General features: G+C 39.4%; 18 non-coding genes across 18 annotated transcripts; 12 read left to right on the forward strand and 6 right to left on the reverse strand.

Annotated features, from left to right (window-relative positions):
- The first annotated feature begins 279 nt into the window (after nucleotides 1–279).
- Nucleotides 280–351, forward strand: Trnat-cgu (transfer RNA threonine (anticodon CGU)). Its single transcript has one exon. It is a non-coding gene; the product is annotated as a tRNA-Thr (tRNA).
- Nucleotides 352–912: 561 nt separating this feature from the next.
- Nucleotides 913–984, forward strand: Trnat-cgu (transfer RNA threonine (anticodon CGU)). Its single transcript has one exon. It is a non-coding gene; the product is annotated as a tRNA-Thr (tRNA).
- Nucleotides 985–1,981: 997 nt separating this feature from the next.
- Trnat-cgu (transfer RNA threonine (anticodon CGU)) lies at nucleotides 1,982–2,053 on the forward strand. Its single transcript has one exon. It is a non-coding gene; the product is annotated as a tRNA-Thr (tRNA).
- A 1,435-nt stretch (nucleotides 2,054–3,488) lies between these two features.
- Trnat-cgu (transfer RNA threonine (anticodon CGU)) lies at nucleotides 3,489–3,560 on the forward strand. The gene has a single exon. It is a non-coding gene; the product is annotated as a tRNA-Thr (tRNA).
- Nucleotides 3,561–4,364: 804 nt separating this feature from the next.
- Trnat-cgu (transfer RNA threonine (anticodon CGU)) lies at nucleotides 4,365–4,436 on the forward strand. The gene has a single exon. It is a non-coding gene; the product is annotated as a tRNA-Thr (tRNA).
- An 804-nt stretch (nucleotides 4,437–5,240) lies between these two features.
- Nucleotides 5,241–5,312, forward strand: Trnat-cgu (transfer RNA threonine (anticodon CGU)). Its single transcript has one exon. It is a non-coding gene; the product is annotated as a tRNA-Thr (tRNA).
- Nucleotides 5,313–6,116: 804 nt separating this feature from the next.
- Nucleotides 6,117–6,188, forward strand: Trnat-cgu (transfer RNA threonine (anticodon CGU)). Its single transcript has one exon. It is a non-coding gene; the product is annotated as a tRNA-Thr (tRNA).
- A 1,241-nt stretch (nucleotides 6,189–7,429) lies between these two features.
- On the forward strand, nucleotides 7,430–7,501 carry Trnat-cgu (transfer RNA threonine (anticodon CGU)). Its single transcript has one exon. It is a non-coding gene; the product is annotated as a tRNA-Thr (tRNA).
- Nucleotides 7,502–8,305: 804 nt separating this feature from the next.
- Trnat-cgu (transfer RNA threonine (anticodon CGU)) lies at nucleotides 8,306–8,377 on the forward strand. The gene has a single exon. It is a non-coding gene; the product is annotated as a tRNA-Thr (tRNA).
- A 2,554-nt stretch (nucleotides 8,378–10,931) lies between these two features.
- Nucleotides 10,932–11,003, forward strand: Trnat-cgu (transfer RNA threonine (anticodon CGU)). Its single transcript has one exon. It is a non-coding gene; the product is annotated as a tRNA-Thr (tRNA).
- Nucleotides 11,004–11,807: 804 nt separating this feature from the next.
- Nucleotides 11,808–11,879, forward strand: Trnat-cgu (transfer RNA threonine (anticodon CGU)). The gene has a single exon. It is a non-coding gene; the product is annotated as a tRNA-Thr (tRNA).
- A 1,242-nt stretch (nucleotides 11,880–13,121) lies between these two features.
- Trnat-cgu (transfer RNA threonine (anticodon CGU)) lies at nucleotides 13,122–13,193 on the forward strand. The gene has a single exon. It is a non-coding gene; the product is annotated as a tRNA-Thr (tRNA).
- A 4,708-nt stretch (nucleotides 13,194–17,901) lies between these two features.
- Trnar-ucu (transfer RNA arginine (anticodon UCU)) lies at nucleotides 17,902–17,975 on the reverse strand. The gene has a single exon. It is a non-coding gene; the product is annotated as a tRNA-Arg (tRNA).
- A 436-nt stretch (nucleotides 17,976–18,411) lies between these two features.
- On the reverse strand, nucleotides 18,412–18,485 carry Trnar-ucu (transfer RNA arginine (anticodon UCU)). The gene has a single exon. It is a non-coding gene; the product is annotated as a tRNA-Arg (tRNA).
- A 598-nt stretch (nucleotides 18,486–19,083) lies between these two features.
- Nucleotides 19,084–19,157, reverse strand: Trnar-ucu (transfer RNA arginine (anticodon UCU)). The gene has a single exon. It is a non-coding gene; the product is annotated as a tRNA-Arg (tRNA).
- Nucleotides 19,158–19,593: 436 nt separating this feature from the next.
- Nucleotides 19,594–19,667, reverse strand: Trnar-ucu (transfer RNA arginine (anticodon UCU)). Its single transcript has one exon. It is a non-coding gene; the product is annotated as a tRNA-Arg (tRNA).
- Nucleotides 19,668–20,612: 945 nt separating this feature from the next.
- On the reverse strand, nucleotides 20,613–20,686 carry Trnar-ucu (transfer RNA arginine (anticodon UCU)). Its single transcript has one exon. It is a non-coding gene; the product is annotated as a tRNA-Arg (tRNA).
- Nucleotides 20,687–21,118: 432 nt separating this feature from the next.
- Trnar-ucu (transfer RNA arginine (anticodon UCU)) lies at nucleotides 21,119–21,192 on the reverse strand. Its single transcript has one exon. It is a non-coding gene; the product is annotated as a tRNA-Arg (tRNA).
- Nucleotides 21,193–21,436: the final 244 nt, after the last annotated feature.

Below are 21,436 nucleotides of genomic sequence, written 5' to 3' on the forward strand. Positions count from 1 at the left end.
ATTTCAGGGGCATGGTCCTCCAAGTCAAAGGAAGTAAACAGGATTCAATCGGCAATGGAGTTGAGAAGATTTAAGCATAAAATGCACAAAGTTATAAAACGTTTTATACAAGAAAGCCCGAAACTCCTGTAGTTTAAAAAACACACCAACGTGTAAGATACTTTGCACTATTTAGTTTGAAGGTGACCTAGGCTTAGCGAGTTCACTATTAACTTTTGAGTACCTGCATGAAAAGTTAAAAATGATGCGGATGGAAAATATACCAAAGGATGCAAAACAGGCGCAGTGGTCAAGTGGTAAGGCGTCGGTCTCGTAAACCGAAGATCACGAGTTCGAACCTCGTCTGTGCCGAAATTATGTGGACGAGTTTTGCGTATATTTCCTGACAAAGTGTCCAGATATGCCTTAGAAGAGAAATAAGGCAAGGGATTGGATGAAATGTTAGGGGCATGGTCCTCCAAGTCAAAGGAAGTAAACAGGACTGAATTGGCAATGGGGTTGAGAAGATTTAAGCATAAAATGCACAAAGTTATAAAACGTCTTTGTCCATGTTATATGGGTGCGTTTGCCGGAGTTTTCCAGACATAACGTGCAGATATGACTTAGAAGTGAAAGAAGTCAAGAAATTGGATGAAGCACCTGGCGTAGTGTTCTCCAAATCAAAGGAAATGAACAGGATTAATTGGCAATGGACTGGGGAACATCTAAGCATAAATTAAGCAAAGTTATAAACCTTTTAAACAGGAATCTCCAAAATTCCTATATATCGAATAACGCAGCAACGGGTAAGTTATTTTACACCGTTAAATTTGATCATGACAATAGCTTAGGGAGTTCATTGTTAACTTGTGAGTGCTTGCATAAAATGTTAATAATGATGCGGATGGAGAATATACCAAAGGTTACGAAGGAGGCGCAGTGGCCAAGTGGTAAGGCGTCGGTCTCGTAAACCGAAGATCACGAGTTTGAACCCCGTCTGTGCCTAAATTATATGGATGCGTTTGCCGGAGTGTTCCAGACATAACATGCAGATATGCCTTAGAATTGAAAGAAGTCAAGAAATTGGATGAAATTTCTGGCGTATGGTGCTCGAAGTCAAAAGAAACAAACAGGACTGAATCGGGAATGGATTTCAGAAGATTTAAGTATAAATTGCACAAAGTCATAAAAAGTTTTATACAGGAAAGCCCAAAATTCTTGTAGATCGAGCAACACGGCAACGTGTAAAGTACTTTGCACTATTTAGTTTGAACGTGACCTAGGCTTAGCGAGTTCACTATTAACATTTGAGTGCTTGCATAAAATCAACAGTGATGCGGATGGAAAAGGTACCAAAGCATGCAAAACAGGCGCAGTGGCCAAGTGGTAAGGCGTCGGTATCGTAAACCGAAGAACACGAATTCGAACCTCGTCTTTGCCTAAATTATGTGGACGAGTTTTGCGTATATTTCCTGACAAAGTGTCCAGATATGCCTTAGAAGAGAAATAAGGCAAGGGATTGGATGAAATTTTAGGGACATGGTCCTCCAAGTCAAAGGAAGTAAACAGGACTGAATTGGCAATGGGGTTGAGAAGATTTAAGCATAATATGCACAAAGTTATAAAACGTCTTTGTCCATGTTATATGGGTGCGTTTGCCGGAGTTTTCCAGACATAACGTGCAGATATGACTTAGAAGTGAAAGAAGTCAAGAAATTGGATGAAGCACCTGGCGTAGTGTTCTCCAAATCAAAGGAAATGAACAGGATTAATTGGCAATGGACTGGGGAACATCTAAGCATAAATTAAGCAAAGTTATAAACCTTTTAAACAGGAATCTCCAAAATTCCTATATATCGAATAACGCAGCAACGGGTAAGTTATTTTACACCGTTAAATTTGATCATGACAATAGCTTAGCGAGTTCATTGTTAACTTGTGAGTGCTTGCATAAAATGTTAATAATGATGCGGATGGAGAATATACCAAAGGTTACGAAGGAGGCGCAGTGGCCAAGTGGTAAGGCGTCGGTCTCGTAAACCGAAGATCACGAGTTTGAACCCCGTCTGTGCCTAAATTATATGGATGCGTTTGCCGGAGTGTTCCAGACATAACATGCAGATATGCCTTAGAATTGAAAGAAGTCAAGAAATTGGATGAAATTTCTGGCGTATGGTGCTCGAAGTCAAAAGAAACAAACAGGACTGAATCGGGAATGGATTTCAGAAGATTTAAGTATAAATTGCACAAAGTCATAAAAAGTTTTATACAGGAAAGCCCAAAATTCTTGTAGATCGAGCAACACGGCAACGTGTAAAGTACTTTGCACTATTTAGTTTGAACGTGACCTAGGCTTAGCGAGTTCACTATTAACATTTGAGTGCTTGCATAAAATCAACAGTGATGCGGATGGAAAAGGTACCAAAGCATGCAAAACAGGCGCAGTGGCCAAGTGGTAAGGCGTCGGTATCGTAAACCGAAGAACACGAATTCGAACCTCGTCTTTGCCTAAATTATGTGGACGAGTTTTGCGTATATTTCCTGACAAAGTGTCCAGATATGCCTTAGAAGAGAAATAAGGCAAGGGATTGGATGAAATTTTAGGGACATGGTCCTCCAAGTCAAAGGAAGTAAACAGGACTGAATTGGCAATGGGGTTGAGAAGATTTAAGCATAAAATGCACAAAGTTATAAAACGTCTTTGTCCATGTTATATGGGTGCGTTTGCCGGAGTTTTCCAGACATAACGTGCAGATATGACTTAGAAGTGAAAGAAGTCAAGAAATTGGATGAAGCACCTGGCGTAGTGTTCTCCAAATCAAAGGAAATGAACAGGATTAATTGGCAATGGACTGGGGAACATCTAAGCATAAATTCAGCAAAGTTATAAACCTTTTAAACAGGAATCTCCAAAATTCCTATATATCGAATAACACAGCAACGGGTAAGTTATTTTACACCGTTAAATTTGATCATGACAATAGCTTAGCGAGTTCATTGTTAACTTGTGAGTGCTTGCATAAAATGTTAATAATGATGCGGATGGAGAATATACCAAAGGTTACGAAGGAGGCGCAGTGGCCAAGTGGTAAGGCGTCGGTCTTGTAAACCGAAGATCACGAGTTTGAACCCCGTCTGTGCCTAAATTATATGGATGCGTTTGCCGGAGTGTTCCAGACATAACATGCAGATATGCCTTAGAATTGAAAGAAGTCAAGAAATTGGATGAAATTTCTGGCGTATGGTGCTCCAAGTCAAAGGAAGTAAACATGAGTGAATCGACAATGGGGTTTAGAAGATTTAAGCATAAAATGCACAAAGTTATAAAACGTTTTATACAAGAAAGCCCGAAATTCCTGTAGATCAAAATACACAGCAACGTGTAAGATACTTTGCGCCATTAAATTTGAACGTAAAGTAGGGTTAGCGAGTTCACTATTAACTTTTGAGTGCTTGCATAAAAAGTTAATAATGATGCGGATGGAAAATGTACCAAAGGATGCAAATCAGGCGCAGTGGCCAAGTGGTAAGGCGTCGGTCTCGTAAACCGAAGATCACGAGTTCGAACCTCATCTGTGCCTAAATTATGTGGACGACTTTTGCGGAGATTTCCTGACAAAGTGTGCAGATATGCCTTAGAAGAGAAATAAGGCAAGGGATTGGATGAAATTTCAGGGGCATGGTCCTCCAAGTCAAAGGAAGTAAACATGAGTGAATCGACAATGGGGTTGAGAAGATTTAAGCATAAAATGCACAAAGTTATAAAACGTTTTATACAAGAAAGCCCAAAATGCCTGTAGATCAAAAAACACAGCAACGTGTAAGATACTTTGCACTATTAAGTTTGAACGTAAAGTAGGCTTAGCGAGTTCACTATTAATTTTTGTGTGCTTGCATAGAAAGTTAAAAATGACGCGGATGGAAAATATACCAAAGGATGCAAAACAGGCGCAGTGGCCAAGTGGTAAGGCGTCGGTCTCGTAAACCGAAGATCAAGACTTCGAACCTCGTGTGTGCCTAAACTATATGGATGCTTTTGGCGGAGTTTTCTGGACATAACGTGCAGATATGCCTTAAAAGAAAAATAAGACAAGGGATTGGATGAAATTTCAGGGGCATGGTCCTCCAAGTCAAAGGAAGTAAACAGGACTGAATCGGCAATGGGGTTTAGAAGATTTAAGCATAAAATGCACAAAGTTATAAAACGTTTTATACAAGAAAGCCCGAAATTCCTGTAGATCAAAATACACAGCAACGTGTAAGATACTTTGCGCCATTAAATTTGAACGTAAAGTAGGGTTAGCGAGTTCACTATTAACTTTTGAGTGCTTGCATAAAAAGTTAATAATGATGCGGATGGAAAATGTACCAAAGGATGCAAATCAGGCGCAGTGGCCAAGTGGTAAGGCGTCGGTCTCGTAAACCGAAGATCACGAGTTCGAACCTCATCTGTGCCTAAATTATGTGGACGACTTTTGCGGAGATTTCCTGACAAAGTGTGCAGATATGCCTTAGAAGAGAAATAAGGCAAGGGATTGGATGAAATTTCAGGGGCATGGTCCTCCAAGTCAAAGGAAGTAAACATGAGTGAATCGACAATGGGATTGAGAAGATTTAAGCATAAAATGCACAAAGTTATAAAACGTTTTATACAAGAAAGCCCAAAATGCCTGTAGATCAAAAAACACAGCAACGTGTAAGATACTTTGCACTATTAAGTTTGAACGTAAAGTAGGCTTAGCGAGTTCACTATTAATTTTTGTGTGCTTGCATAGAAAGTTAAAAATGACGCGGATGGAAAATATACCAAAGGATGCAAAACAGGCGCAGTGGCCAAGTGGTAAGGCGTCGGTCTCGTAAACCGAAGATCAAGACTTCGAACCTCGTGTGTGCCTAAACTATATGGATGCTTTTGGCGGAGTTTTCTGGACATAACGTGCAGATATGCCTTAAAAGAGAAATAAGACAAGGGATTGGATGAAATTTCAGGGGCATGGTCCTCCAAGTCAAAGGAAGTAAACAGGACTGAATCGGCAATGGGGTTTAGAAGATTTAAGCATAAAATGCACAAAGTTATAAAACGTTTTATACAAGAAAGCCCGAAATTCCTGTAGATCAAAAAACACAGCAACGTGTAAGATACTTTGCACTATTGAGTTTGAACGTAAAGTGGGCTTAGCGAGTTCACTATTAACTTTTGAGTGCTTGCATAAAAAGTTAATAATGATGCGGATGGAAAATGTACCAAAGGATGCAAATCAGGCGCAGTGGCCAAGTGGTAAGGCGTCGGTCTCGTAAACCGAAGATCACGAGTTCGAACCTCATCTGTGCCTAAATTATGTGGACGACTTTTGCGGAGATTTCCTGACAAAGTGTGCAGATATGCCTTAGAAGAGAAATAAGGCAAGGGATTGGATGAAATTTCAGGGGCATGGTCCTCCAAGTCAAAGGAAGTAAACATGAGTGAATCGACAATGGGGTTGAGAAGATTTAAGCATAAAATGCACAAAGTTATAAAACGTTTTATACAAGAAAGCCCAAAATGCCTGTAGATCAAAAAACACAGCAACGTGTAAGATACTTTGCACTATTAAGTTTGAACGTAAAGTAGGCTTAGCGAGTTCACTATTAATTTTTGTGTGCTTGCATAGAAAGTTAAAAATGACGCGGATGGAAAATATACCAAAGGATGCAAAACAGGCGCAGTGGCCAAGTGGTAAGGCGTCGGTCTCGTAAACCGAAGATCAAGACTTCGAACCTCGTGTGTGCCTAAACTATATGGATGCTTTTGGCGGAGTTTTCTGGACATAACGTGCAGATATGCCTTAAAAGAGAAATAAGACAAGGGATTGGATGAAATTTCAGGGGCATGGTCCTCCAAGTCAAAGGAAGTAAACAGGACTGAATCGGCAATGGGGTTTAGAAGATTTAAGCATAAAATGCACAAAGTTATAAAACGTTTTATACAAGAAAGCCCGAAATTCCTGTAGATCAAAAAACACAGCAACGTGTAAGATACTTTGCACTATTGAGTTTGAACGTAAAGTGGGCTTAGCGAGTTCACTATTAACTTTTGAGTGCTTGCATAAAAAGTTAAAAATAACGCGGATGGAAAATATACCGAAGGTTATTAAACAGGCGCATTGGCCAAGTGGTAAGGCGTCGGTCTCGTAAACCGAAGATCACGAGTTCGAACCTCATCTGTGCCTAAATTATGTGGACGACTTTTGCGGAGATTTCCTGACAAAGTGTGCAGATATGCCTTAGAAGAGAAATAAGGCAAGGGATTGGATGAAATTTCAGGGGCATGGTCCTCCAAGTCAAAGGAAGTAAACATGTGTGAATCGACAATGGGGTTGAGAAGATTTAAGCATAAAATGCACAAAGTTATAAAACGTTTTATACAAGAAAGCCCAAAATGCCTGTAGATCAAAAAACACAGCAACGTGTAAGATACTTTGCACTATTAAGTTTGAACGTAAAGTAGGCTTAGCGAGTTCACTATTAATTTTTGTGTGCTTGCATAGAAAGTTAAAAATGACGCGGATGGAAAATATACCAAAGGATGCAAAACAGGCGCAGTGGCCAAGTGGTAAAGCGTCGGTCTCGTAAACCGAAGATCAAGACTTCGAACCTCGTGTGTGCCTAAACTATATGGATGCTTTTGGCGGAGTTTTCTGGACATAACGTGCAGATATGCCTTAAAAGAGAAATAAGACAAGGGATTGGATGAAATTTCAGGGGCATGGTCCTCCAAGTCAAAGGAAGTAAACAGGACTGAATCGGCAATGGGGTTTAGAAGATTTAAGCATAAAATGCACAAAGTTATAAAACGTTTTATACAAGAAAGCCCGAAATTCCTGTAGATCAAAAAACACAGCAACGTGTAAGATACTTTGCACTATTAAGTTTGAACGTAAAGTGGGCTTAGCGAGTTCACTATTAACTTTTGAGTGCTTGCATAAAAAGTTAAAAATGACGCGGATGGAAAATATACCGAAGGTTATTAAACAGGCGCAGTGGCCAAGTGGTAAGGCGTCAGTATCGTAAACCGAAGAACACGAATTCGAACCTCGTCTTTGCCTAAATTATGTGGACGAGTTTTGCGTATATTTCCTGACAAAGTGTCCAGATATGCCTTAGAAGAGAAATAAGGCAAGGGATTGGATGAAATTTTAGGGACATGGTCCTCCAAGTCAAAGGAAGTAAACAGGACTGAATTGGCAATGGGGTTGAGAAGATTTAAGCATAAAATGCACAAATTTATAAAACGTTTTATACAAGAAAGCCGAAATTCCTGTAAATCAAAATACCCAGCAACGTGTAAGATACTTTGCGCCATTAAATTTGAACGTAAAGTAGGGTTAGCGAGTTCACTATTAACTTTTGAGTGCTTGCATAAAAAGTTAATAATGATGCGGATGGAAAATGTACCAAAGGATGCAAATCAGGCGCAGTGGCCAAGTGGTAAGGCGTCGGTCTCGTAAACCGAAGACCACGAGTTCGAACCTCATCTGTGCCTAAATTATGTGGACGACTTTTGCGGAGATTTCCTGACAAAGTGTGCAGATATGCCTTAGAAGAGAAATAAGGCAAGGGATTGGATGAAATTTCAGGGGCATGGTCCTCCAAGTCAAAGGAAGTAAACATGAGTGAATCGACAATGGGGTTGAGAAAATTAAAGCATAAAACGCACAAAGTTATAAAACGTTTTATACAAGAAAGCCCAAAATGCCTGTAGATCAAAAAACACAGCAACGTGTAAGATACTTTGCACTATTAAGTTTGAACGTAAAGTAGGCTTAGCGAGTTCACTATTAATTTTTGTGTGCTTGCATAGAAAGTTAAAAATGACGCGGATGGAAAATATACCAAAGGAATCAAAACAGGCGCAGTGGCCAAGTGGTAAGGCGTCGGTCTCGTAAACCGAAGATCAAGACTTCGAACCTCGTGTGTGCCTAAACTATATGGATGCTTTTGGCGGAGTTTTCTGGACATAACGTGCAGATATGCCTTAAAAGAGAAATAAGACAAGGGATTGGATGAAATTTCAGGGGCATGGTCCTCCAAGTCAAAGGAAGTAAACAGGACTGAATCGGCAATGGGGTTTAGAGGATTTAAGCATAAAATGCACAAAGTTATAAAACGTTTTATACAAGAAAGCCCGAAATTCCTGTAGATCAAAATACACAGCAACGTGTAAGATACTTTGCGCCATTAAATTTGAACGTAAAGTAGGGTTAGCGAGTTCACTATTAACTTTTGAGTGCTTGCATAAAAAGTTAATAATGATGCGGATGGAAAATGTACCAAAGGATGCAAATCAGGCGCAGTGGCCAAGTGGTAAGGCGTCGGTCTCGTAAACCGAAGATCACGAGTTCGAACCTCATCTGTGCCTAAATTATGTGGACGACTTTTGCGGAGATTTCCTGACAAAGTGTGCAGATATGCCTTAGAAGAGAAATAAGGCAAGGGATTGGATGAAATTTCAGGGGCATGGTCCTCCAAGTCAAAGGAAGTAAACATGAGTGAATCGACAATGGGGTTGAGAAGATTTCAGCATGAAATGCACAAAGTTATAAAACGTTTTATACAAGAAAGCCCAAAATGCCTATAGATCAAAAAACACAGCAACGTGTAAGATACTTTGCACTATTAAGTTTGAACGTAAAGTAGGCTTAGCGAGTTCACTATTAATTTTTGTGTGCTTGCATAGAAAGTTAAAAATGACGCGGATGGAAAATATACCAAAGGATGCAAAACAGGCGCAGTGGCCAAGTGGTAAGGCGTCGGTCTCGTAAACCGAAGATCAAGACTTCGAACCTCGTGTGTGCCTAAACTATATGGAGGCTTTTAACGGAGTTTTCTGGACATAACGTGCAGATATGCCTTAAAAGAGAAATAAGACAAGGGATTGGATGAAATTTCAGGGGCATGGTCCTCCAAGTCAAAGGAAGTAAACAGGACTGAATCGGCAATGGGGTTTAGAAGATTTAAGCATAAAATGCACAAAGTTATAAAACGTTTTATACAAGAAAGCCCGAAATTCCTGTAGATCAAAAAACACAGCAACGTGTAAGATACTTTGCACTATTAAGTTTGAACGTAAAGTGGGCTTAGCGAGTTCACTATTAACTTTTGAGTGCTTGCATAAAAAGTTAAAAATGACGCGGATGGAAAATATACCGAAGGTTATTAAACAGGCGCAGTGGCCATGTGGTAAGGCGTCGGTATCGTAAACCGAAGATCACGAGTTCGAACCTCATCTGTGCCTAAATTATGTGGACGACTTTTGCGGAGATTTCCTGACAAAGTGTGCAGATATGCCTTAGAAGAGAAATAAGGCAAGGGATTGGATGAAATTTCAGGGGCATGGTCCTCCAAGTCAAAGGAAGTAAACATGAGTGAAACGACAATGGGGTTGAGAAGATTTAAGCATAAAATGCACAAAGTTATAAAACGTTTTATACAAGAAAGCCCAAAATGCCTGTAGATCAAAAAACACAGCAACGTGTAAGATACTTTGCACTATTAAGTTTGAACGTAAAGTAGGCTTAGCGAGTTCACTATTAATTTTTGTGTGCTTGCATAGAAAGTTAAAAATGACGCGGATGGAAAATATACCAAAGGATGCAAAACAGGCGCAGTGGCCAAGTGGTAAGGCGCCGGTCTCGTAAACCGAAGATCAAGACTTCGAACCTCGTGTGTGCCTAAACTATATGGATGCTTTTGGCGGAGTTTTCTGGACATAACGTGCAGATATGCCTTAAAAGAGAAATAAGACAAGGGATTGGATGAAATTTCAGGGGCATGGTCCTCCAAGTCAAAGGAAGTAAACAGGACTGAATCAGCAATGGGGTTTAGAAGATTTAAGCATAAAATGCACAAAGTTATAAAACGTTTTATACAAGAAAGCCCGAAATTCCTGTAGATCAAAAAACACAGCAACGTGTAAGATACTTTGCACTATTAAGTTTGAACGTAAAGTGGGCTTAGCGAGTTCACTATTAACTTTTGAGTGCTTGCATAAAAAGTTAAAAATGACGCGGATGGAAAATATACCGAAGGTTATTAAACAGGCGCAGTGGCCATGTGGTAAGGCGTCGGTATCGTAAACCGAAGAACACGAATTCGAACCTCGTCTTTGCCTAAATTATGTGGACGAGTTTTGCGGAGATTTTCTGACAAAGTGCGCAGATATGCCTTAGATGGGAAGTAAGACAAGGGATTGGATGAAATTTCAGGGGTATAGTCCTCCAAGTCAAAAGAAAGAAACAGGACTGAATCGGCAATGGGTTTGAGAAGATTTAAGCATAAAATGCACAAAGTTATAAAATGTTTTATGCAGGAAAGCCCGAAATTCTTGTAGATCGAACAACACAGCAACGTGTAAGTTAGTTTGCACCGTTAAATTTGATTGTGACAAAGGCTTAGCGAGTTCAGTATTACCTTGTGAGTGCTTGCATAAAATTTTAATAGCGATGCGGATGGAAAATGTACCAAAGGTTGCTAAACAGGCGCAGTGGCCAAGTGGTAAGGCATCGGTTTTGTAAACGGAAGATCAAGACTTCGAACCTCGTCTGTGGCGATACTATATGGATGCTTTTGGCGGAAATTTCTGGACATAACGAGCACATACGCCTTAGAAGAAAAATAAGACAAGGGATTGGATGAATTTTCCGGCGTATTGTCCCCGAAGTCAAAGGAAAGAAGCAGGACTGAATTGGGAAAGGGGTTGAAAAATTTAAGCATAAATTGCACAAAGTTATAGACCCTTTATACAGGAAACCCCAAAATTCTTATTTATCGAATAACACAGCCACGAGTAAGTTACTTTACACCGTTAACTTTGAACGTTATAAAAGCTTAGCGAGTTCATTGTTAACTTGTGAGTTCTTGCAAAAAATGTTAATAATGATGCGGATGGAGAATATACCAAAGGTTACTAAACAGGCGCAGTGGCCAAGTGGTAAGGCGTCGGTCTCGTAAACCGAAGATCACGAGTTCGAACCTCGTCTGTGCCTATATTTTATGGATGGGTTTGCCGGAGTGTTCCAGACATAACACGCAGATATGCCTTACAATTGCGAGAAGTCAAGAAATTGGTTGAAATTTCTGGCGTATTGTCCTCAAAGTCAAAGGAAATAAATAGGACTGATTCCGGAATGCAGTTGAGAAGATTTAAGCATAAATTGCACAAAATTATAAAAAGTTTTATGCAGGAAAGCCCGAAATTCTTGTAGATCGAACAACACAGCAACGTGTAAGTTACCTTGCACCGCTAAGTTTGATTGTGACAAAAGCTTAGCGAGTTCAGTATTACCTTGTGAATGCTAACATAAAGTTTTAATAATGATGCGGATGGAAAATGTACCAAAGGATGCAAAACAGGCGCAGTGGCCAAGTGGTAAGGCGTGGGTCTCGTAAACCAAAGATTACAAGTTCTAACTTCGTCGGTGTCTAAATTATGTGGACGACTTTTGGGGAAATTTCCTGACAAAGTGTGCAGATATGCCTTAGAAAAAAATAAGACAAGGGATTGGATGAAATTTCAGGGGTATTGTCCTCCAAGTCAAAGGAAATAAACAGGACTGAATCGGCAATGGGTTTGAGAAGATTTAAGCATAAAATGCACAAAGTTATAAAACGTTTTATACAAGAAAGCCCGAAATTCCTGTAGACAAAAAAAACACAGCAAGGTGTAAGATACTTTGCACCATTAAATTTGAACGTAAAATAGGCTTAACGAGTTCACTATTAACTTTTGAGTACTTGCATAAAAAGTTAAAAATGCTGCGAATGGAAAATATGCCAAAGGTTACTAAACAGGCGCAGTGGCCAAGTGGTAAGGCGTCGGTTTCGTAAACCGAAGATCAAGACTTCGAACCTCGTCTGTGCCTAAACTATATGGATGCTTTTGGCGGAGTTTTCTGGACATAACGTGCAGATACGCCTGAGAAGAGAAATAAGAGAAGGGATTTGATGAATTTTCCGGCGTATTGTCGTCAAAGGCAAAGGAAAGAAACAGGACTGAATCGGGAAAGGAGTTGAGAAGTTTTAAGCATAAATTGCACAAATTTATAAAAAGTTTTATGCAGGAAAGCCCGAAATTCTCGTAGATCGAACAGCACTGAAACGTGTAAGATACCTTGCACTATTTAGTTTGAATGTGACCTAGCTTTCGCGAGATCGCTATTAACTTTTGAGTGCTTGCATAAAACGTTAATAATGATGCGGATGTTAAATATACCAAAGGATGTAAATCAGGAGCAATGGCCAAGTCGTAAGGCGTCGGTCTCGTAAACCGAAGGTCACGACTTCGAACCTCGTCTGTGCCTAAATTATGTGGACGACTTTTGCGGAGATCTCCTGACAAAGTGTGCAGACATGCCTTAGAAGAGAAATAAGACAAGGGATTGGATGAAATTTCAGGGTTATGGTCCTCCAAGTCGAAGAAAATAAACAGGACTGAATCGGTAATGGGATTGAGAAGATGAAAGCATAAAATGCACAAAGTTATAAAATGTTTTATACAAGAAAGCCCCAAATTCCTGTAGATCACATAACACAGCAACGTGTAAGATGCTTTGCATTATTAAATTTGAACGTAAAGTAGGTTTAGCGAGTTCACTATTAACTTTTGAGTGCTTGCATAAAACGTTAATAATTATGCGGATGTTAAATAAACCAAAGGATGTAAATCAGGAGCAATGGCCAAGTCGTAAGGCGTCGGTCTCGTAAACCGAAGATCACGAGTTCGAACCTCGTCTGTGCCTAAATTATGTGGACGACTTTTGCGGAGACTTCCTGACAAAGTGTGCAGACATGCCTTAGAAGAGAAATAAGACAAGGGATTGGATGAAATTTCAGGGTTATGGTCCTCCAAGTCGAAGGAAATAAACAGGACTGAATCGGTAATGGGATTGAGAAGATGAAAGCATAAAATGCACAAAGTTATAAAATGTTTTATACAAGAAAACCCCAAATTCCTGTAGATCACATAACACAGCAACGTGTAAGATGCTTTGCACTATTAAATTTGAACGTGACCTAGGTTTAGCGAGTTCACTATTAACTTTTGAGTACTTGCATAAAAAGTTAAAAATGATGCGGAAGGAAAATATACCAAAGGTTGCAAAACAGGCGCAGTGGCCAAGTGGTAAGGCGTTGGTCTCGTAAACCGAAGATCACGAGTTCGATCCTCGTCTGTGCCTAAGTCAAGTGGACGACTTTTGGGGAAATTTCCTGACAAAGTGTGGAGATATGCCTTAGAAGAGAAATAAGACAAGGGATTGGATGAAATTTCAGGGGTATTGTCCTCCAAGTCAAAGGAAATAAACAGGACTGAATCGGCGATGGGGTTGAGAAGATTTAAGCATAAAATGCACAAAGTTATAAAACGTTTTATACAAGAAAGCCCGAAATTCCTGTAGATAAAAAAAAACACAGCAACGTGTAAGATACTTTGCACTAATAAATTTGAACGTAAAGTAGGCTTAGCAAGTTCACTATTAACTTTTGAGTACTTGCATAAAAAGGTAAAAGTGCTGCGAATGGAAAATATGCCAAAGGTTACTAAACAGGCTCAGTGGCCAAGTGATAAGGCGTCGGTTTCGTAAACCGAAGATCAAGACTCCGAACCTCGTCTGTGCCTAAACAATATGGATGCGTTTGCCGGAGTGTTCCAGACATAACACGCAGATATGCCTTAGAATTGATAGAAGTCAAGAAATTGGATGAAATTTCTGGCGTATTGTCCTCGAAGTCAAAGGAAATAAACAGGACTGAATCGGGAAAGGAGTTGAGAAGATTTAAGCATAAATTGCACAAAGTTATAAAAAGTTTTATACAGGAAAGCCCGAAATTATTGTAGATGGAGCAACACGGCAACGTGTAAGATACTTTGCGCTATTTAGTTAGAACGTGACCAAGGCTTAGCGAGTTCACTATTAACTTTTGAGCGCTTGCATAAAACGTTAATAATGATGAGGATGGAAAATATACCAAAGGATGCAGAACAGGCGCAGTGGCCAAGCTGTAAGTCGTCGGTCTCGTAAACCAAAGATCACAAGTTCCATCTTCGTCTGTGCCTAAGTTATATGGGTGCGTTTGCCGGAGTTTTCCAGACATAACGTGCAGATATGACTTGGAAGTGAAAGAAGTCAAGAAATTGGATGAAGCACCTGGCGTATTGTTCTCCAAATCAAAGGAAATGAACAGGACTGAATTGGCAATGGACTGGGGAAAATCTAAGCATAAATTGCACAAAGTTATAAACCTTTTATACAGGAAACTCCAAAATTCCTATATATCGAATAACACAGCCACAGGTAAGTTATTTTACACCGTTAAATTTGATCGTGACAAAAGCTTAGCGAGTTCATTGTTAACTTGTGAGTGCTTGCACAAAATGTTATTAATGATGCGGATGGAGAATATACCAAAGGTTACTAAACAGGCGCAGTGGGCAAGTGTTAAGGCGTCGGTCTCGTAAACCGAAGATCACGAGTTTGAACCTCGTCTGTGCCTATGTTATATGGATGCGTTTGCCGGAGTGTTCCAGACATAACACGCAGATATGCCTTAGAATTGAAAGAAGTCAAGAAATTGGATGAAATTTCTGGCGTATTGTCCTCGAAGTCGAAGGAAATAAACAGGACTGAATCGTGAATACAGTTGAGAAGATTTAAGTATAAATTGCACAAAGTTATAAAAAGTTTTATGCAGGAAAGCCCAAAATTCTTGTAGATCAAAAAACACAGCAACGTGTAAGACACTTTGCACTATTAAATTTGAACGTAAATTAGGCTTAGCGAGTTCACTATTAAATTTTGAGTGCTTGCATAAAAAGTTAAAATTGACGCGGATGGAAAATATACCAAAGGATGCAAAACAGGCGCAGTGGCCAAGTGGTAAGGCGTCCGTCTCGTAAACCGAAGATCAAGACTTCGATCCTCGTCTGAGCCTAAGTTATATGGGAGAGATAGGAAAAGGCGGATGTTAGCACAGCGATTGATATGTTGTGCCATTCCACGTCAAATTATGGATCATCCCCGTTAAATCAACGATAGAAGAGTCCATAAAATCCGTTAGCACTTTACCACTTTACGTTAAATTATAGAGCATGCTCTATAATATCTGTCCAAAACCCCCTCCATCCCCCACCCCCTCCCCGTCCCATGGGTCCCTCCCCACCCTCCCCTGTTGTGTCCTATAAATTATGGTTATATGTGTTTCTATAATGACCTCTAGCTAGTGTGGTGATACGATCTCCAGAAATTATGCGTTTATCATCATCAGCATTGAGCGCCAGTTTATTTCTTTTTATCGTGTGGACATCATGCTTAATAGATCGAAATGTCATTTGGGTTCTGTAAATGTTCTCACCCTCAAACAGGCATCTCTTATGATCAGCGAAACCTATGGTCTCCCTTACCACACATTTCTTCACCCCCTTACACCTCTTATCCTCCTTACCACATAGTTGTTTGTATGCATAGGTCTTAGCTCTTAGGGCTACAAACTCAGTCATCACCTTACCACCTAACTCGTCCTTCATCAGCCCAATGATCTTTTTATTCAAACCTAATGGTAGAGGTCTACCATCTTCCTTATCATACCCCGATGTGTCAAATCTCTCAGACACATCATCAGCGATATCCTTGTAGAAATCGCCCGTTTTTATGTGGTATACGAATGAATCAGTATCCATAGAGCAAAGTTTCACATCATCACCATATTTCGGTCTCATATAGTCATAGTGAAACTCGTACATAATCATCTTAGACATGTCCAGAATTGCCAGTCCTAGGTAGATTGGTTTATTCATTTTGATCTTGATCTTGCACATCTCTACACCCATCAGTGTTTCCGAGAACCATGTGCTACCCTTGAAGTTTGGCTTCATCACCAGCTTCTCATACTGTTCCTTCTTCGTAGCCAAGCGTATGTCTTTGTGTTTACGCTGATTCTCCATTGTCTTACCAAAGAACGAATTGTTCATCAGCTTGAAAAAATCCTTCTCAAAGTCATTCTTCTACTCCGTGCGCAGCTGTGTATTGAGGTCTATATACGACTTCAGCCACGCACTCTGATTATATCTCAAGACTCTATGAACCTTATCAAGAACAATACCGTGATTCAAAGCATGAGCAAGCGCACGGATATGGATGATGTAGTTTGTCTTACTCGAAAGACATGGTGTCAGCTTCTCGACCCCATTGATAACCTTCCTCTCGGGCATGAAAGGAAGGTCGTTATGAGAATCATGAAGGATAGCTAACATCAACCTCAAGGATGTACCCCTTTTCACCGTTTTCCACAGCTAATCGTGAAATCAGTTCGGGTGTAAAATCAGAAACCATTATCTTTCCCGTCCTAGGAGAGTTTACCACACGATTGAAAGTGTTGGTTACAGGATCGTGAACAACATTTCCACTATTAATAAGACCTTGGAGAAGTGCGTTTCTAAGAGTTGTTGTAGGTCTCGAGGGTATCGGTGCTGGTACAGGTTCGGGCAATTTACTAACGTCATCAACCCACTCAAACCCTCCGGTGGGCATCTTCTGTATCATGGCCCATCCATACAGATTGTTAGCATCAAGATACTGCAGATAGGTTGTATCTTCCGAAGTATTATAAATATCGCCCATATATGGATTGTTGGCCTTGGCGTGGCGGTGGACAGCTTGACACAATCCACCCTTAATACCGCTTTCAATGAACGTGACAATCTCAATATCAGACAATAGATCTAGACTAACCCCGGTCTTTTTCAGACATGCTTGCCAAGTTAATCCAGGAGTTGTGTAAAAATGCGCTGGATCTAGTTTGTAGTATCTCAAACACGTCTCTCTGAATGTCTCAAACACACCGGCGAGCAATAGAACATCTGTATTGAGATAGATGTCATGATATTCACCTAGATCCTTAATATCAAAGGCTTTCCAAACCTTCTGAGCATGCTCATAGTCAGCATCACTGATGTGACTCATGTTAAGCTCGCTATAAAAGTCATCCTTTGACGGGAGCTCAGTTTCATTAAACCTATCGAATGAGTTAACATACTCATATGGGTATACACCTTTTCTCAACAGCAACCTGAACTGCTCATCGTTTCCCGTGTGCATATTACGGAACTTTTCAAGTAAACTCTGCTTATCAAGATTTCTTTTGATCAAGTGTTCTTGTGCAGAGAGAGTGGTTAGTATAAAGTAATTGCTGCAAAAAAATCTTTTAGTGAATCAGCATATCAAATGCCTTAAATGACTACGGAAATTCCATTAAATTCTATTTTGTTCGGCGTTATTAATCTTGGCGTCCCATTAAATGAACTTGGTTTTGATTAAGCACATTGCATTCGGTTTGTTTGCGCAGCACCTTTGCTAAATAGCATTGGTAAGAAATTAGCAAAAATCACCGCTGATGGGAGTCGAACCCACAACCTTTGAATTAAAAGTCCAACGCGCTAGTCCATTGCGCCACAGCGGCAAGGCTATATAAATATGACAGGCAATGGAGCGATCTAACCCAAGAAAATGGTTACACATCTAGCAATCATTCGGTAACATGATGGATATGTTAACAGTCGAGTGCAGTAAGCCAAAACAATGTGTTGAGTAAACGTCTAAATGCTTTGTCAATATTTAATTGATGACCTATTTGGCTTTGCTTTTTCTTTGATCAAGTGTTCTTGTGCAGAGAGAGTGGTTAGTAGAAAGTAATTGCTGCAAAAAAACCTTTTAGTGAATCAGCATATGGAATGCCTTAAATGACAACGGAAATTCCATTAAATTCTACTTTGTTCGGCGTTATTAATCTTGGAGTCCCATTAAATGAACTTGGTTTTGATTAAACGCATTGAATTCGGTTTGTTTGCGCAGCACCTTTGTTAAATAACATTGGTAAGACACTAGTAAAAATCACCGCTGATGGGAGTCGAACCCACGACCTTTGAATTAGAAGTCCAACGCGCTAGTCCATTGCGCCACAGCGGCACGGTTATTGATATTTGATAGGCATTGGAGCAATTTAACCCAAGAAAATGTTTGCACATCTAGTAATCATTCGTTAACATGATGAATATGTTAACAGTCGAATGCAGTAAGCCAAAACAATATGTAGAGTAAATATCTAAATACTTTGTCAATATTAAATTGATGACCTATTTTGTTTTGCTTCTTCTTTGATCAAGTGCCCTTGCGCAGAGAGAGTAGCTACTAGAAAGTAATTACTGCAAATAAAAAAAACTTCTAGTGAATCAGCATATGAAACGCCTTATATGACTACGGAAATTCCATTAAAATCTACTTTGTTCTGCGTTATTAATCTTGGCGTCCCATTAAATGAATTTGGTTTTGATTAAACACATTGAATACGGTTTGTTTGCGCAGCACCTTCGTTAAATAGCATCGGTAAGAAAGTAGCAAAAATCACCGCTGATGGGAGTCGAACCCACAACCTTTGAATAAGAAGTCCAACGCGCTAGTCCATTGCACCACAGCGGCACGGCTATATAAATATGATAGGCATTGCAGCGATTTAACCCAAGAAAATGGTTACACATCTAGTAACCATTCGGTAACATGATGGATATGTTAACAGTCGAGTGCAGTAAGCCAAAACAATATGTTGAGTAAAAGTCTAAATGCTTTGTCAATATTTAATTGATGACCTATTTGGCTTTGGGTGATAGGCATTGCAGCGATTTAACCCAAGAAAATGGTTACACATCTAGTAATCACTCAATAACATGATGGATATGTTAACAGTCGAGTGCAGTAAGCCAAAACTACATGTTGAGTAAAAGTCTAAATGCTTTGTCAATATTTAATTGATGACCTATTTGGCTTTGCTTTTTCTTTGATCAAGTTTTCTTGTGCAGAGAGAGTGGTTAGTAGAAAGTAATTGCTGCAAAAAAATCTTTTAGTGAATCAGCATATCGATTGCCTTACATGACTACGGATGTGCCATTAATTTCTATTATGTTCTGCGTTATTACTCTTGGCTTCCCATTAAATGAAATTGGTTTGGATTTAACGCATTGAACACGTTTGTTTTCTAAGCATCTCTGTGCAATAGCAAGGGTAAAAATCTAGCATAAATCACCGCTGATGGGAGTCGAACACACAACCTTTGAATTAGAAGTCCAACGCGCTAGTCCATTGCGCCACAGCGGCACGGTTAATGATATTTGATAGGCATTGGAGCAATTTAACCCAACAAAATGTTTGCACATCTAGTAATCATTCGTTAACAGGATGGATATGTTAAAAGTCGAGTGCAGCAAGCCAAAACAATATGTAGAGTAAAAATCTAAATGCTTTGTCAATATTAAATTGATGACCTATTTTGTTTTGCTTTTTCTTTGATCAAGTGCCCTTGCGCAGAGAGAGTAGCTACTAGAAAGTAATTACTGCAAATAAAAAAAACTTTTAGTGAATCAGCATATGGAATGCCTTAAATGACTACGGAAATTCCATTAAAATCTACTTTGTTCTGCGTTATTAATCTTGACGCCCCATTAAATGAATTTGGTTTTGATTAAACACATTGAATACAGTTTTTTTGCGCAGCACCTTTGTTAAATAGCGTTGGTAAGAAACTAGCAAAAATCACCGCTGATGGGAGTCGAACCCACAACCTTTGAATTAGAAGTCCAACGCGCTAGTCCGTTGCGCCACAGCGGCACGGTTTTTGATATTTGATAGTCATTGGAGCAATTTAAACCAAGAAATTGTTTGCACATCTAGTAATCATTATTTAACAAGATGGATATGTTAACAGTCGAGTGCAGCAAGCCAAAACAATATGTAGAGTAAAAATCTAAATGCTTTGTCAATAATAGATTGATGACCTATTTGGCTTTGCATTTTCTTTGAACAAGTGTCCTTGCGCAGAGAGAGTAGCTACTGGAAAGTAATTTCTGCAAAGAATAAAAATTTCTAGTGAATCAGCATATGGAATGCCTTAAATGACTACGGAAATTCCATTAAATTCTTCTTTGTTCTGCGTTATTAATCTTGGCGTCTCATTAAGTGAATTTGGTTTTGATTAAACACATTGAATACGGTTTGTTTGCGCAGCACCTTTGTTAAATAGCATTGGTAAGAAACTAGCAAAAATCACCGCTGATGGGAGTCAAACCACAACCTTTGAATTAGAAGTCCAACGCGCTAGTACATTGCGCCACAACGGCACGGTTATTCATATGTGATAGGCATTGGAGCAATTTAACCCAAGAAAATGTTTGCACATCTAGTAATCATTCGTTAACATGATGAATATGTTAACAGTCGAGTGCAGTAAGCCAAAACAATATGTAGAGTAAATATCTAAATACTTTGTCAATATTAAATTGATGACCTATTTTGTTTTGCTTCTTCTTTGATCAAGTGCCCTTGCGCAGAGAGAGTAGCTACTAGAAAGTAATTACTGCAAATAAAAAAAACTTCTAGTGAATCAGCATATGAAATGCCTTAAATGACTACGGAAATTCCATTAAAATCTACTTTGTTCTGCGTTACTAATCTTGGCGTCCCATTAAATGAATTTGGTTTTGATTAAACACATTGAATACGGTTTGTTTGCGCAGCACCTTTGTTAAATAGCATTGGTAAGAAACTAGCAAAAATCACCGCTGATGGGAGTCGAACCCACAACCTTTGAATTAGATGTCCAACGCGCTAGTCCATTGCGCCACAGCGGCACGGTTATTGACATTTGATAGGCATTGGAGCAATTTAACCCAAGAAAATGTTTGCACATCTTGTAATCATTCGTTAACATGATGAATATGTTAACAGTCGAGTGGAGTAAGCCAAAACAATATGTAGAGTAAATATCTAAATACTTTGTCAATATTAAATTGATGACCAATTTTGTTTTGCTTTTTCTTTGATCAAGTGTTCTTGTGCAGAGAGAGTGGTTAGTAGAAAGTAATTGCTGCAAAAAAATCTTTTAGTGAATCAGCATATGGAATGCCTTAAATGACTACGGAAATTCCATTAAATTCTATTTTGTTCGGCGTTGTTAATCTTGGCGTCCCATTAAATGAACTTGGTTTTGATTAAACACATTGAATTGGGTTTGTTTGCGCAGCACCTTTGTTAAATAGCATTGGTAAGAAACTAGCAAGAATCACCGCTGATGGGAGTCGAACCCACAACCTTTGAATTAGAAGTCCAACGCGCTAGTCCATTGCGCCACAGTGGCACGGCTTTATAAATATGATAGGCATTGCAGCGATTTAACCCAACAAAATGTTTGCACATCTAGTAATCATTCGTTAACAGGATGGACATGCTAACAGTCGAGTGAAGTAAGCCAAAGCAATATGTAGAGTAAAAATCTAAATGCTTTGTCAATAATAGATTGATGACCTATTTGGCTTTGCTTTTTCTTTGATCAAGTGTTCTTGTGCAGAGAGAGTGGCTAGTAGAAAGTAATTGCTGCAAAA

This window comes from Hydractinia symbiolongicarpus, chromosome 14, assembly GCF_029227915.1.
Source record: "Hydractinia symbiolongicarpus strain clone_291-10 chromosome 14, HSymV2.1, whole genome shotgun sequence".
Lineage (NCBI taxonomy): Eukaryota > Metazoa > Cnidaria > Hydrozoa > Anthoathecata > Hydractiniidae > Hydractinia > Hydractinia symbiolongicarpus.